The 16833-nt window shown below is 50.2% G+C and overlaps 1 long non-coding RNA gene across 1 annotated transcript in view; it reads left to right on the top strand.

The window, feature by feature from the left end:
* The window catches only part of LOC135571479 (uncharacterized), a 45222-nt gene that overhangs the window by 27908 nt on the left and 481 nt on the right, over positions 1-16833 (top strand). The window contains exon 2 of the long non-coding RNA XR_010463854.1: positions 16402-16531. This is a non-coding gene — a long non-coding RNA (uncharacterized LOC135571479). The remainder of the gene's footprint in view (positions 1-16401; positions 16532-16833) is intronic.

Below are 16833 nucleotides of genomic sequence, written 5' to 3'. Positions count from 1 at the left end.
AGGGTTCAATTCTCGGGCCGACTCTTTTCTCTGTATATATCAATGATGTTGCTCTTGCTGCGGGCGATTCCCTGATCCACCTCTACGCAGACGACACCATTCTATATACTTTCGGCCCGTCATTGGACACTGTGCTATCTAACCTCCAAACGAGCTTCAATGCCATACAGCACTCCTTCCGTGGCCTCCAACTGCTCTTAAACGCGAGTAAAACCAAATGCATGCTTTTCAACCGATCGCTGCCTGCACCCGCATGCCCGACTAGCATCACCACCCTGGATGGTTCCGACCTTGAATATGTGGACATCTATAAGTACCTAGGTGTCTGGCTAGACTGCAAACTCTCCTTCCAGACTCACATCAAACATCTCCAATCGAAAATCAAATCAAGAGTCGGCTTTCTATTCCGCAACAAAGCCTCCTTCACTCACGCCGCCAAGCTTACCCTAGTAAATGTCATCTACAAATGTCATCTACAAAATGGCTTCCAACACTCTACTCAGCAAACTGGATGCAGTCTATCATAGTGCCATCCGTTTTGTCACCAAAGCACCTTATACCACCCACCACTGCGACTTGTATGCTCTAGTCGGCTGGCCCTCGCTACATATTCGTCGCCAGACCCACTGGCTCCAGGTCATCTACAAGTCCATGCTAGGTAAAGCTCCGCCTTATCTCAGTTCACTGGTCACGATGGCAACACCCATCCGTAGCACACGCTCCAGCAGGTGTATCTCACTGATCATCCCTAAAGCCAACACCTCATTTGGCCGCCTTTCGTTCCAGTACTCTGCTGCCTGTGACTGGAATGAACTGCAAAAATCGCTGAAGTTGGAGACTTTTATCTCCCTGACCAACTTCAAACATCAGCTATCCGAGCAGCTAACCGATCGCTGCAGCTGTACATAGTCTATTGGTAAATAGCCCACCCATTTTCACCTACCTCATCCCCATACTGTTTTTATACTGTTTTTAAAAAAAAAATTATTTACTTTTCTGCTCTTTTGCACACCAATATCTCTACCTGTACATGACCATCTGATCATTTATCACCCCAGTGTTAATCTGCAAAATTGTATTATTCGCCTACCTCCTCATGCCTTTTGCACACATTGTATATAGACTGCCCATTTTTTTTCTACTGTGTTATTGACTTGTTAATTGCTTACTCCATGTGTAACTCTGTGTTGTCTGTTCACACTGCTATGCTTTATCTTGGCCAGGTCGCAGTTGCAAATGAGAACTTGTTCTCAACTAGCCTACCTGGTTAAATAAAGGTGAAATAAAAAAAAAATAAAAAAATGAGGGCCCGACGTCCACAGGTGGGGGTTGTGCTTACAGCCAAACACCGTGCAGGACGTTTGGCATTTGCCAGAGAACACCAAGATTGGCAAATTTGCCACTGGCACCCTGTGCTCTTCACAGATGAAAGCAGGTTCACACTGAGCACATGTGACAGACGTGACAGAGTCTGGAGACGCCGTGGAGAACGTTCTGCTGCCTGCAACATCCTCCAGCATGACCGGTTTGGCGGTGGGTCAGTCATGGTGTGGCGTGGCATTTCTTTGGGGGGACGCACAGCCCTCCATGTGCTCGCCAGAGGTAGCCTGACTGCCATTAGGTACCGAGTTGAGATCCTCAGACCCCTTGTGAGACCATATGCTGGTGCGGTTGGCCCTGGGTTCCTCCTAATGCAAGACAATGCTAGACCTCATGTGTCTGGTGTGTGTCAGCAGTTCTTGCAAGAGGAAGGCATTGATGCTATGGACTGGCCCGCCCGTTCCCCAGACCTGAATCCAATTGAGCACATCTGGGACATCATGTCTCGCTCCATCCACCAACGCCACGTTGCACCACAGACTGTCCAGGAGTTGGTCTCACGTCACCCCGCTCCTCCGCTCCCTCCACTGGCTTCCAGTTGAAGCTCGCATCCGCTACAAGACCATGGTGCTTGCCTACGGAGCTGTGAGGGGAACGGCACCTCAGTACCTCCAGGCTCTGATCAGGCCCTACACCCAAACAAGGGCACTGCGTTCATCCACCTCTGGCCTGCTCGCCTCCCTACCACTGAGGAAGTACAGTTCCCGCTCAGCCCAGTCAAAACTGTTCGCTGCTCTGGCCCCCCAATGGTGGAACAAACTCCCTCACGACGCCAGGACAGCGGAGTCAATCACCACCTTCCGGAGACACCTGAAACCCCACCTCTTTAAGGAATACCTAGGATAGGATAAAGTAATCCCTCTCACCCCCCCTCCCCCTGAAAAGATTTAGATGCACTACTGTTCCACTGGAGGTCATAAGGTGAATGCACCAATTTGTAAGTCGCTCTGGATAAGAGCGTCTGCTAAATGACTTAAATGTAAATGTTGGTGGATGCTTTAGTCCAGGTCTGGGAGGAGATCCCTCAGGAGACCATCCGCCACCTCATCAGGAGCATGCCCAGGCGTTGTAGGGAGGTCATATAGGCACGTGGAGGCCACACACACTACTGAGCCTCATTTTGACTTGTTTTAAGGACATTACATCAAAGTTGGATCAGCCTGTAGTGTGGTTTTCCACTTTAATTTTGAGTGTGACTCCAAATCCAGACCTCCATGGGTTGATAAATTTGATTTCCATTGATAATTTTTGTGTGATTTTGTTGTCAGCACATTCAACTATGTAAAGAAAAAAGTATTTAATAAGAATATTTAATTCATTCAGATCTAGGATGTGTTATTTTAGTGTTCCCTTTATTTTTTTGAGCAGTGTATATATAAATAATACACATATATACAGTTGAAGTCGGAAGTTTACATCCACTTAGGTTGGAGTCATTAAAACTCGTTTTTCAACCACTCCACAAATTTCTTGTTAACTAACAATAGTTTTTGCAAGTTGGTTAAGATATCTACTTTGTGCATGACAAACAATTTTCCAAAGATTGTTTACAGACAGATTATTTCACTTATGATTCACTGTGTGACAATTCCAGTGGGTCAGACGTTTACATACACTAAGTTGACTGTGCCTTTAAACAGCTTGGGAAAATGCAGGAAATTATGTCACAGCTTTAGAAGCTTCTGATAGGCTAATTGACATAATTTGAGTCAATTGGAGGTGTACCTTTGGATGTATTTCTAAGCCTACCTTCAAACTCAGTGACTCTTTGCTTGACATTATGGGAAAATCCAAATAAATCAGCCCAAAAATGATAGACGTCCTCAAGACTGGTTCATATTTGGTAGCAATTACCTAACACCTGAAGGTACCACACATCTGTACAAACAATAGTACGCAAGTGTCACGTTCTGTCCATCGTTCGTATGTGTTTAACTTGTTTTAGTGTTGGTCAGGACGTGAGCTGGGTGGGCATTCTATGTTGTGTGTCTGGTTTGTCTATTTCTATGTTTGGCCTGATATGGTTCTCAATCAGAGGCAGGTGTTAGTCATTGTCTCTGATTGGGAACCATATTTAGGTAGCCTGTTTTGTGTTGGGTTTTGTGGGTGATTGTTCCTGTCTCTGTGTTTGCACCAGATAGGACTGTTTAGGTTTTCACTTTTCTTGTTTTGTATAGTCTGTTCATGTATAGTCGTCTTTATTAAAAACATGAATAACCACCACGCTGCATTTTGGTCCGCCTCTCTTTCACCAGAAGAAAACCCTTACAGAATCACCCACCAACCAAGGACCAAGCGGCGTGGTAAACAGAGGCAGCAGCAACAGCAGCAGCAGGAGAAGCGACAGGTGCAGCAGGAGCAACAGCAGCAGCAGCAAAGGCAGCAGCAGGAGAAGCAACAGAGGCAGCAGCAGCAGTGGGAGAGGCTGCACTATTTGGATAAATGGACTTGGGAGGAGATCCTTGACGGAAAAGGACCCTGGGCAGAGCCAGGGGAATATTGCCGCCCCAAAGCCGAGCTGGAGGCAGCGAAAGCAGAGAGGCGGCATTATGAGGAGCTAGCACAGCAGAGCGGCTGGAAGCCCGAGAGGCACCCCCAAAAATTTATTGGGGGGGGCACAGGGAGAGTGTGGCAGAGTCAGGAGTCAGACCTGAGCCAACTCCCCCTGTTTACCGTGAGGAACCATCAAATCAAATCAAATCACATTTATTTATATAGCCCTTCGTACATCAGCTGATATCTCAAAGTGCTGTACAGAAACCCAGCCTAAAACCCCAAACAGCAAACAATGCAGGTGTAAAAGCACGGTGGCTAGGAAAAACTCCCTAGAAAGGCCAAAACCTAGGAAGAAACCTAGAGAGGAACCAGGCTATGTGGGGTGGCCAGTCCTCTTCTGGCTGTGCCGGGTAGAGATTATAACAGAACATGGCCAAGATGTTCAAATGTTCATAAATGACCAGCATGGTCGAATAATAATAAGGCAGAACAGTTGAAACTGGAGCAGCAGCACAGTCAGGTGGACTGGGGACAGCAAGGAGTCATCATGTCAGGTAGTCCTGGGGCACGGTCCTAGGGCTCAGGTCCTCCGAGAGAGAGAAAGAAAGAGAGAATTAGAGAGAGCATATGTGGGGTGGCCAGTCCTCTTCTGGCTGTGCCGGGTGGAGATTATAACAGAACGTGGCCAAGATGTTCAAATGTTCATAAATGACCAGCATGGTCGAATAATAGTAAGGCAGAACAGTTGAAACTGGAGCAGCAGCATGGTCAGGTGGACTGGGGACAGCAAGGAGTCATCATGTCAGGTAGTCCTGGGACATGGTCCTAGGGCCCAGGCCAGTTGAAACTGGAGCAGCAGCATGGCCAGGTGGACTGGGGACAGCAAGGAGTCATCATGTCAGGTAGTCCTGGGGCATGGTCCTAGGGCTCAGGTCCTCCGAGAGAGAGAAAGAAAGAGAGAATTAGAGAGAGCATATGTGGGGTGGCCAGTCCTCTTCTGGCTGTGCCGGGTGGAGATTATAACAGAACGTGGCCAAGATGTTCAAATGTTCATAAATGACCAGCATGGTCGAATAATAGTAAGGCGGAACAGTTGAAACTGGAGCAGCAGCATGGCCAGGTGGACTGGGGACAGCAAGGAGTCATCATGTCAGGTAGTCCTGGGACATGGTCCTAGGGCCCAGGCCAGTTGAAACTGGAGCAGCAGCATGGCCAGGTGGACTGGGGACAGCAAGGAGTCATCATGTCAGGTAGTCCTGGGGCATGGTCCTAGGGCTCAGGTCCTCCGAGAGAGAGAAAGAAAGAGAGAAGGAGATAATTAGAGAACGCACACTTAGATTCACACAGGACACCGAATAGGACAGGAGAAGTACTCCAGATATAACAAACTGACCCTAGCCCCCCGACACATAAACTACTGCAGCATAAATACTGGAGGCTGAGACAGGAGGGGTCAGGAGACACTGTGGCCCCATCCGAGGACACCCCCGGACAGGGCCAAACAGGAAGGATATAACCCCACCCACTTTGCCAAAGCACAGCCCCCACACCACTAGAGGGATATCTTCAACCACCAACTTACCATCCTGAGACACGGCCGAGTATAGCCCACAAAGATCTCCGCCACGGCACAACCCAAGGGGGGGGCGCCAACCCAGACAGGCTGACCACAACAGTGAATCAACCCACTCAGGTGACGCACCCCCCAGGGACGGCATGAGAGAGCCCCAGTAAGCCAGTGACTCAGCCCCCGTAACAGGGTTAGAGGCAGAGAATCCCAGTGGAAAGAGGGGAACCGGCCAGGCAGAGACAGCAAGGGCGGTTCGTTGCTCCAGAGCCTTTCCGTTCACCTTCCCACTCCTGGGCCAGACTACACTCAATCATATGACCCACTGAAGAGATGAGTCTTCAGTAAAGACTTAAAGGTTGAGACCGAGTTTGCGTCTCTGACATGGGTAGGCAGACCGTTCCATAAAAATGGAGCTCTATAGGAGAAAGCCCTGCCTCCAGCTGTTTGCTTAGAAATTCTAGGGACAATTAGGAGGCCTGCGTCTTGTGACCGTAGCGTACGTGTAGGTATGTACGGCAGGACCAAATCAGAGAGATAGGTAGGAGCAAGCCCATGTAATGCTTTGTAGGTTAGCAGTAAAACCTTGAAATCAGCCCTTGCTTTGACAGGAAGCCAGTGTAGAGAGGCTAGCACTGGAGTAATATGATCAAATTTTTTGGTTCTAGTCAGGATTCTAGCAGCCGTATTTAGCACTAACTGAAGTTTATTTAGTGCTTTATCCGGGTAGCCGGAAAATAGAGCATTGTAGTAGTCTAACCTAGAAGTGACAAAAGCATGGATTAATTTTTCTGCATCATTTTTGGACAGAAAGTTTCTGATTTTTGCAATGTTACGTAGATGGAAAAAAGCTGTCCTCGAAATGGTCTTGATATGTTCTTCAAAAGAGAGATCAGGATCCAGAGTAACGCCGAGGTCCTTCACAGTTTTATTTGAGACGACTGTACAACCATTAAGATTAATTGTCAGATTCAACAGAAGATCTCTTTGTTTCTTGGGACCTAGAACAAGCATCTCTGTTTTGTCCGAGTTTAATAGTAGAAAGTTTGCAGCCATCCACTTCCTTATGTCTGAAACACATGCTTCTAGCGAGGGCAATTTTGGGGCTTCACCATGTTTCATTGAAATGTACAGCTGTGTGTCATCCGCATAGCAGTGAAAGTTTACATTATGTTTTCGAATAACATCCCCAAGAGGTCAAATATATAGTGAAAACAATAGCGGTCCTAAAACAGAACCTTGAGGAACACCGAAATTTACAGTTGATTTGTCAGAGGACAAACCATTCACAGAGACAAACTGATATCTTTCCGACAGATAAGATCTAAACCAGGCCAGAACATGTCCGTGTAGACCAATTTGGGTTTCCAATCTCTCCAAAAGAATGTGGTGATCGATGGTATCAAAAGCAGCACTAAGGTCTAGGAGCACGAGGACAGATGCAGAGCCTCGGTCCGATGCCATTAAAATGTCATTTACCACCTTCACAAGTGCCGTCTCAGTGCTATGATGGGGTCTAAAACCAGACTGAAGCATTTCGTATACATTGTTTGTCTTCAGGAAGGCAGTGAGTTGCTGCGCAACAGCCTTCTCTAAAATTTTTGAGAGGAATGGAAGATTCGATATAGGCCGATAGTTTTTCATATTTTCTGGGTCAAGGTTTGGCTTTTTCAAGAGAGGCTTTATTACTGCCACTTTTAGTGAGTTTGGTACACATCCAATGGATAGAGAGCCGTTTATTATGTTCAACATAGGAGGGCCAAGCACAGGAAGCAGCTCTTTCAGTAGTTTAGTTGGAATAGGGTCCAGTATGCAGCTTGAAGGTTTAGAGGCCATGATTATTTTCATCATTGTGTCAAGAGATATAGTACTAAAAGACTTGAGCGTCTCTCTTGATCCTAGGTACTGGCAGAGTTGTGCAGACTCAGGACAACTGAGGTTTGGAGGAATACGCAGGTTTAAAGAGGAGTCCGTAATTTGCTTTCTAATAATCATAATCTTTTCCTCAAAGAAGTTCATGAATTTATCACTGCTAAAGTGAAAGTCATCCTCTCTTGGGGAATGCTGCTTTTTAGTTAGCTTTGCGACAGTATCAAAAAGGAATTTCGGATTGTTCTTATTTTCCTCAATTAAGTTAGAAAAATAGGATGATCGAGCAGCAGTAAGGGCTCTTCGGTACTGCACGGTACCATCCTTCCAAGCTAGTCGGAAGACTTCCAGTTTGGTGTGGAGCCATTTCCGTTCCAATTTTCTGGAAGCTTGCTTCAGAGCTCGGGTATTTTCTGTGTACCAGGGAGCTAGTTTCTTATGAGACATTTTTTTAGTTTTTAGGGGTGCAACTGCATCTAGGGTATTGCGCAAGGTTAAATTGAGATCCTCAGTTAGGTGGTTAACGGATTTTTGTCCTCTGGCGTCCTTGGGTAGGCAGAGGGAGTCTGAAGGGCATCAAGGAATCTTTGTGTTGTCTGTGAATTTATAGCACGACTTTGATGTTCCTTGGTTGGGGTCTGAGCAGATTATTTGTTGCAATTGCAAACGTAATAAAATGGTGGTCCGATAGTCCAGGATTATGAGGAAAAACATTAAGATCCACAACATTTATTCCATGGGACAAAACTAGGTCCAGCGTATGACTGTGACAGTGAGTGGGTCCAGAGACATGTTGGACAAAACCCACTGAGTCGATGATGGCTCCGAAAGCCTTTTGGAGTGGGTCTGTGGACTTTTCCATGTGAATATTAAAGTCACCAAAGATTAGAATATTATCTGCAATGACTACAAGGTCCGATAGGAATTCAGGGAACTCAGTGAGAAACGCTGTATATGGCCCAGGAGGCCTGTAAACAGTAGCTATAAAAAGTGATTGAGTAGGCTGCATAGATTTCATGACTAGAAGCTCAAAAGACGAAAACGTCATCCATGGATGGAATTGGAGCTGTCGGCGAAGCAGAGTGCTGAGTCTGAGAGTGTGGAGGATGTATTGGACAGAGTAGAAAGAAAGCTGTTGGTTTGGCATAGTATGCACGGCATACCAGTGCCAGCACCACGCATCAGGCCTACAGTGCGTCCCGCCTGTCCAGCGCTGCCGGAGCCTTCCTCCTCTCCAGGGCAGCCAGAGTCTCCCGCCTGTCCGGCGCTGTCAGAGCTACCGCCCCTCATGCCAGAGGCGCCAGAGCCCCTCATTCCAGAGGCACCAGTGCTCCTCAGTCCAGCGCTGCCGGAGCCTTTTTCTCCAGTCTGCCCAGCGCCGTCTGAGCTACCTGTCTGCCCAGCGCCGTCTGAGCTACCAGTCTGCCCAGCGCCGCCAGTGCCGCCAGTCTCCCCAGCGCCGCCAGTGCCGCCAGTCAGCCAGGATCCGCCAGTCTGCCAGGATCCGCCAGTCTGCCAGGATCCACCAGTCTGCCAGAACTGCCAGTCGGCCAGGATCTGCCAGAACTACCAGTCGGCCAGGATCCGCCAGTCTGCCAGGATCCGCCAGAACTGCCAGTCGGCCAGGATCTGCCAGTCAGCCAGGATCCGCCAGAACTGCCAGTCGGCCAGGATCCGCCAGAACTGCCAGTCGGCCAGGATCTGCCAGTCGGCCAGGATCTGCCCGGATCTGCCAGTCGGCCAGGATCTGCCAGTCAGCCAGGATCTGCCAGTCAGCCAGGATCCGCCAGTCGGCCAGGATCTGCCAGTCAGCCAGGATCAGTTAGATCCGCCATTCAGCCAGGATCCGCCAGAAGTGCCAGTCAGCCAGGATCTGCCAGAACTGCCAGTCGGCCAGGATCTGCCAGTCGGCCAGGATCTGCCAGTCAGCCAGGATCCGCCAGTCTGCCAGGATCAGTTAGATCCGCCATTCAGCCAGGATCCGCCAGTGTGCCAGGATCTGCCAGTCAGCCAGGATCCTACAGTCTGCCAGGATCCACCAGTCAGCCAGGATCCGCCAGGATCTGCCAGTCGGCCAGGATCTGCCAGTCGGCCAGGATCTGCCAGTCAGCCAGGATCCGCCAGGATCTGCCAGTCGGCCAGGATCTGCCAGTCGGCCAGGATCTGCCAGTCAGCCAGGATCTGCCAGTCGGCCAGGATCCGCCAGTCAGCCAGGATCCGCCAGAACTGCCAGTCGGCCAGGATCAGTTAGATCCGCCATTCAGCCAGGATCCGCCAGAAGTGCCAGTCAGCCAGGATCTGCCAGAACTGCCAGTCGGCCAGGATCTGCCAGTCGGCCACGATCTGCCAGTCAGCCAGGATCCGCCAGTCTGCCAGGATCAGTTAGATCCGCCAGTGTGCCAGGATCCGCCAGTCAGCCAGGATCCGCCAGTCTGCCAGGATCCGCCAGTCAGCCAGGATCTGCCAGGATCCGCCAGTCAGCCAGGATCTGCCAGAACTACCAGTCAGCCAGGATCCGCCAGAACTGCCAGTCAGCCAGGATCCGCCAGTCTGCCAGGATCCGCCAGTCGGCCAGGATCTGCCAGTCGGCCAGGATCTGCCAGTCAGCCAGGATCTGCCAGTCGGCCAGGATCTGCCAGTCGGCCAGGATCTGCCAGAACTGCCAGTCGGCCAGGATCTGCCAGTCGGCCAGGATCCGCCAGTCGGCCAGGATCCGCCAGAACTGCCAGTCGGCCAGGATCTGCCAGTCGGCCAGGATCTGCCAGTCAGCCAGGATCTGCCAGTCAGCCAGGATCAGTTAGATCCGCCATTCAACCAGGATCCGCCAGTCTGCCAGGATCCACCAGTCAGCCAGGATCCGCCAGAAGTGCCAGTCAGCCAGGATCTGCCAGATCCGCTAGTCAGCCAGGATCCGCCAGTCAGCCAGGATCTGCCAGTCAGCCAGGATCTGCCGGAACCACCAGCCAGCCAGGATCTGGTAGATCCATCAACCTGCCTGAGCTTCCTCTCACTCCTGAGCTTCCCCTCGGTCCCGAGCTTCCCCTCGGTCCCGAGCTTCCCCTCAGTCCTGAGCTACCTCAGTCCAGTGGGGCCCGTTGTTAGGTTTCCTAGGCCAAGGTTAGTGGCGAGGGTCGCCACTCAAGGGACACTAAGGAGGTGGACTAAGACAATTATGGAGTGGGGTCCACGTCCAGCGCTGCCGGAGCCTTCCTCCTCTCCAGGGCAGCCAGAGTCTCCCGCCTGTCCGGCGCTGTCAGAGCTACCGCCCCTCATGCCAGAGGTGCCAGAGCCCCTCATTCCAGAGGCACCAGTGCTCCTCAGTCCAGCGCTGCCGGAGCCTTTTTCTCCAGTCTGCCCAGCGCCGTCTGAGCTACCTGTCTGCCCAGCGCCGTCTGAGCTACCAGTCTGCCCAGCGCCGCCAGTGCCGCCAGTCTCCCCAGCGCCGCCAGTGCCGCCAGTCAGCCAGGATCCGCCAGTCTGCCAGGATCCGCCAGTCTGCCAGGATCCACCAGTCTGCCAGGATCTGCCAGTCAGCCAGGATCTGCCAGAACTGCCAGTCGGCCAGGATCTGCCAGAACTACCAGTCGGCCAGGATCCGCCAGTCTGCCAGGATCCGCCAGAACTGCCAGTCGGCCAGGATCTGCCAGTCAGCCAGGATCCGCCAGAACTGCCAGTCGGCCAGGATCCGCCAGAACTGCCAGTCGGCCAGGATCTGCCAGTCGGCCAGGATCTGCCCGGATCTGCCAGTCGGCCAGGATCTGCCAGTCAGCCAGGATCTGCCAGTCAGCCAGGATCCGCCAGTCGGCCAGGATCTGCCAGTCAGCCAGGATCAGTTAGATCCGCCATTCAGCCAGGATCCGCCAGAAGTGCCAGTCAGCCAGGATCTGCCAGAACTGCCAGTCGGCCAGGATCTGCCAGTCGGCCAGGATCTGCCAGTCAGCCAGGATCCGCCAGTCTGCCAGGATCAGTTAGATCCGCCATTCAGCCAGGATCCGCCAGTGTGCCAGGATCCGCCAGTCAGCCAGGATCCTACAGTCTGCCAGGATCCACCAGTCAGCCAGGATCCGCCAGGATCTGCCAGTCGGCCAGGATCTGCCAGTCGGCCAGGATCTGCCAGTCAGCCAGGATCCGCCAGGATCTGCCAGTCGGCCAGGATCTGCCAGTCGGCCAGGATCTGCCAGTCAGCCAGGATCTGCCAGTCGGCCAGGATCCGCCAGTCAGCCAGGATCCGCCAGAACTGCCAGTCGGCCAGGATCAGTTAGATCCGCCATTCAGCCAGGATCCGCCAGAAGTGCCAATCAGCCAGGATCTGCCAGAACTGCCAGTCGGCCAGGATCTGCCAGTCGGCCACGATCTGCCAGTCAGCCAGGATCCGCCAGTCTGCCAGGATCAGTTAGATCCGCCAGTGTGCCAGGATCCGCCAGTCAGCCAGGATCCGCCAGTCTGCCAGGATCCGCCAGTCAGCCAGGATCTGCCAGGATCCGCCAGTCAGCCAGGATCTGCCAGAACTACCAGTCAGCCAGGATCCGCCAGAACTGCCAGTCAGCCAGGATCCGCCAGTCTGCCAGGATCCGCCAGTCGGCCAGGATCTGCCAGTCGGCCAGGATCTGCCAGTCAGCCAGGATCTGCCAGTCGGCCAGGATCTGCCAGTCGGCCAGGATCTGCCAGAACTGCCAGTCGCCAGGATCTGCCAGTCGGCCAGGATCCGCCAGTCGGCCAGGATCCGCCAGAACTGCCAGTCGGCCAGGATCTGCCAGTCGGCCAGGATCTGCCAGTCAGCCAGGATCAGTTAGATCCGCCATTCAACCAGGATCCGCCAGTCTGCCAGGATCCACCAGTCAGCCAGGATCCGCCAGAAGTGCCAGTCAGCCAGGATCTGCCAGATCCGCTAGTCAGCCAGGATCCGCCAGTCAGCCAGGATCTGCCAGTCAGCCAGGATCTGCCGGAACCACCAGCCAGCCAGGATCTGGTAGATCCATCAACCTGCCTGAGCTTCCTCTCACTCCTGAGCTTCCCCTCGGTCCCGAGCTTCCCCTCGGTCCCGAGCTTCCCCTCAGTCCTGAGCTACCTCAGTCCAGTGGGGCCCGTTGTTAGGTTTCCTAGGCCAAGGTTAGTGGCGAGGGTCGCCACTCAAGGGACACTAAGGAGGTGGACTAAGACAATTATGGAGTGGGGTCCACGTCCAGCTCCAGAGCCGCCACCGCGGACAGATGCCCACCCAGACCCTCCCCTATAGGTTTAGGTTGTGCGTTCGGAGTCCGCACCTTGGGGGGGGGGGGGGTTCTGTCACGTTCTGTCCATCGTTCGTATGTGTTTAACTTCTTTTAGTGTTGGTCAGGACGTGAGCTGGGTGGGCATTCTATGTTGTGTGTCTGGTTTGTCTATTTCTATGTTTGGCCTGATATGGTTCTCAATCAGAGGCAGGTGTTAGTCATTGTCTCTGATTGGGAACCATATTTAGGTAGCCTGTTTTGTGTTGGGTTTTGTGGGTGATTGTTCCTGTCTCTGTGTTTGCACCAGATAGGACATGTTTATGTTTTCACTTTTCTTGTTTTGTATAGTCTGTTCATGTATAGTCGTCTTTATTAAAAACATGAATAACCACCACGCTGCATTTTGGTCCGCCTCTCTTTCACCAGAAGAAAACCCTTACAGCAAGTTTAAACACCATGGGACCACGCAGCCATCATACCGCTCAGGAAGGAGACGCGTTCTGTGTCCTAGAGATGAACGTACTTTGCTGCAAAAAGTGCAAACAATCCCAGAACAACAGCAAAGGACCTTGTGAAGATGCTGGAGGAAACAGGTACAAAAGTATATATATATCCACAGTAAAACAAGTCCTATATCGACATAACCTGAAAGGCCGCTTAGCAAGAAGAAGCCACTGCTTCAAAACCACCATAAAAAAGCAAGACTACGGTTTGCAACTGTACATGGGGACAAAGATCGTACTTTTTGGAGAAATGTCCTCTGGTCTGATGAAACAAAAATAGAACTGTTTGGCCATAATGACCATTGTTATGTTTGGAGAAAAAAGGGGGTTGCTTACTTACCGAAGACACCATCCCAACCGTGAAGCACATGTGGATATATTGAAGCAACATCTCAAGACATCAGTCAGGAAGTTAAAGCTTGGTTGCAAATGGGTCTTCCAAATGGACAATGACCCCAAGCATACTTCCAAAGTTGTGGCAAAATGGCTTAAGGACAACAAAGTCAAGGTATTGGAGTGGCCATCACAAAGCCCTGACCTCAATCCTATAGAAAATGTGTGGGCAGAACTGAAAAAGCGTGTGCAAGCAAGGAGGCCTACAAACCTGACTCAGTTACACCAGCTCTGTCAGGAGGAATGGGCCAAAATTCACCCAACTTGTTGTGGGAAGCTTGTGGAAGGCTACCTGAACCATTTGACCCGAGTTAAACAATTTAAAGGCAATGCTACCAAATACTAATTGAGTGTATGTATTCTTCTGACCCACTGGGAATTTGACGAAAGAAATAAAAGCTGAAATAAACATTTCTCTCTACTATTATTCTGACATTCTTAAAATAAAGTGGTGATCCTAACAGACCTAAAACAGGGAATTTTTACTAGGATTAAATTTCAAGAATTGTGAAAAACTGAGATTAAATGTATTTGGCTAAGGTGTATGTAAACATCTGACTTCAACTGTGTATATCTCAATGGAATAGTTGTAAGCACTTCATAAGCTCTATATAACTCCATTATAAACCCATCTATAGCAAAAATGAGCCCTAACAATATGAGAGTAGCGCTCAAGAGTGGCGCCGGAGAAGGCAGATGTTTTACGTGCCCCCAACCGTGATTTTTGTTTGTTTATTTACATTGTTTGTAACTTGTTGTTTTACTTATTTTGCAGATAATATTGCCGCTACCATCTCTTATGACCGGAAATAACTTCATCAGGACTGTGATTACTCACCAAGGACTGACAGAATCCTTTCATTCCTTTCATGAGTCGGACGAGGCCGACGTGAACAATATACTGCTTTCTCGGGAATAGGCCCAGATCCCCGTGATTTGCGTGAAGAGGAGGAGGAGAAAAAAGGGCCGGAGGGCGGGCTGCCATCTGAGAATTCGTAGGCGATCGAATAAACCCCCACTTCCTTCCATTCTGCTAGCAAACGTGCAATCTTTGGACAATAAAATAGACGACCTACGCGGAAGATTAAACTACCAACAGAACATTGAAAACGGTAATATCTTATGCTTCACGTAGACGTGGCTGAACGACGACACCATCAACATACAGCTGGCTGGTTATACGTTGTACTGGCAGGATAGAACATCGGCATCTGGTAAGACAAGGGGCGTCGGACCATGTATTTTTGTAAATAACAGCTGGTACATGATATCTAAGGAAGTCTTGCGCTATTGCTCGCATGAGGTAGAGTATCTCATGATAAACTGTAGACCACACTACCTACCTAGAGAGTTTTCACATGTATTTTTCTTATCTGTTTACATACCACCTCAGTCAGAAGCAGGCACTGAGACAGCATTGAATGAGATGTATTCCGACATAAGCAAACAAGAAAACGCTCACCCAGAGGCAGCGCTCCTAGTAGCCGGGGACTTTAATGCAGGGAAACTTAAATCAGTTTTACCAAATTTCTATCAGCATGTTAAATGTCCTACCAGAGGAATAAAAACTCTGGACCACCTTTACTCCACACACAGAGACGTATACAAAGCTCTCCCTCGCCCTCCATTTGGCAAAACTGACAATAATTCTATCCTCCTAATTCCTGCTCAAAAGCAAAAATTAAAGCAGGAAGCACCAGTGACTAGATCAATAAAAATGAAGCAGATGCTAAGCTACAGAACTGTTTTGCTAGCACAGACTGAATATGTTCCGGGATTCCTCAGATGGCATTGAGGAGTACACCACATTAGTCATTGGTTTAATCAGTATGTGCATCGATGACGTTGTCCCCACATACCCCAACCAGAAGCCATGGATTACAGGCAACATCCACATCCAGAGCACCAGCTGTTCTGGAAGACTGTGTGATCACGCTCTCTGCAGCCGATGTGAGTAAGGTCGCAGGGCCAGACCGATTAGCAGGACGTGTACTGTGAGCATGCGCTGACCAACTGGCAAGTGTCTTCACTGACATTTTCAACCTCTCCCTGTCCGAGTCTGTAATACCAACATGTTTTAAGCAGATCACCATAGTGCCTGTGCCCAAGAACACTAAGGTAACCTGCCTAAATGACTACCGACCTGTAGCACTCACGTCTGTAGCCATGAACTGCTTTCGAAAGGCTGGTCATGGCTCACAACACTATTATTCCAGAAACCCTAGACCCATTCCAATTTGCATACCGCCAGATACACAGATGATGCAATCTCTATCTCTATTGCACTCCACACTGCCCTTTCCCACCTGTACAAAATAGAGAATGAGAATGCTATTCATTGACTACAGCTCAGCATTCAACACCATAGTGCCCTCAAAGCTCATCAATAAGCTAAGGACCCTGGGACTAAACACCTCCCTCTGCAACTGGATCCTGAACTTCCTAATGCCATCCCCCCAGGGGGTAAGGGTTGGTAACAACACATCCGCCACGCTGATCCTCAACACAGGGGCCCCTCAGGGGTGCGTGCTCATTCCTCTCCTGTACTCCCTGTTCACTCATGATTGCACGGCCAGGCACGACTACAACACCATCATTAAGTTTGCCGATGACACAACAGTGGTAGGCCTGATCACAGACAAGACAGCCTATAGGGAGGAGGTCAGAGACCTGGCCGTGCGGTGCCAGGACAACAACCTCTCACTCAACATGATCAAGACAGAGGAGATGATTGTGGACTACAGGAAAGAGGACCGAGCACGCCCCCATTCTCATCGACGGGGCTGCAGTGGAGCAGGTTGAGAGCAATTGAGATTGCATCATCTATGGATCTGTTGGGGTGGTATACACATTGGAGTGGGTCTAGGGGGGATGGGATGGTGGAGTTAATGTATGCCATAACCAGCCTCTCAAAGCACTTCATGATTACAGAAGTGAGTGCTTCAGGTTGGTAGTCATTGTGTTTATGTGTTCTGTGCAGAGTATGGAGGCCTGGGTCTGGACTTCAGCTACAGTATAGCCGTGTCAGAGGAGCTGGGAAACATCCGCTGTGGAGGCATCCCCATGGCCATCGGAGTCCAGACTGATATGGCCACACCTGCCCTGGCCAGGTAATGTATATGCACCCATCTGGCCCATAGACATGTTATTTTCATTATGAGCCAATCAAGCAAGTCATTTCATTTTTATTTTGTATAATATTTTAATAGAGGAAAGTAAAAACATATACATCACATAGCTTTTTCCCTTTGGACCCCCCCCCCCTTTTTGTCTCCCACCCCACCCTTCCCAATGTAATTTTATTTCTAAACTGCATAAATTAGTCTCTGATTCCCACTGACACACACACACACAAGAAACATTTGTAAAGTCAAGCTTTTTTGAAGACTTGGAGACAACCCACTCTTCTGAC

The sequence above is a fragment of the Oncorhynchus nerka genome, linkage group LG4 (genome assembly GCF_034236695.1).
Source record: "Oncorhynchus nerka isolate Pitt River linkage group LG4, Oner_Uvic_2.0, whole genome shotgun sequence".
Classification (NCBI taxonomy): Eukaryota; Metazoa; Chordata; class Actinopteri; order Salmoniformes; family Salmonidae; genus Oncorhynchus; species Oncorhynchus nerka.
This window is presented reverse-complemented; position numbering and strand designations above follow the sequence as displayed.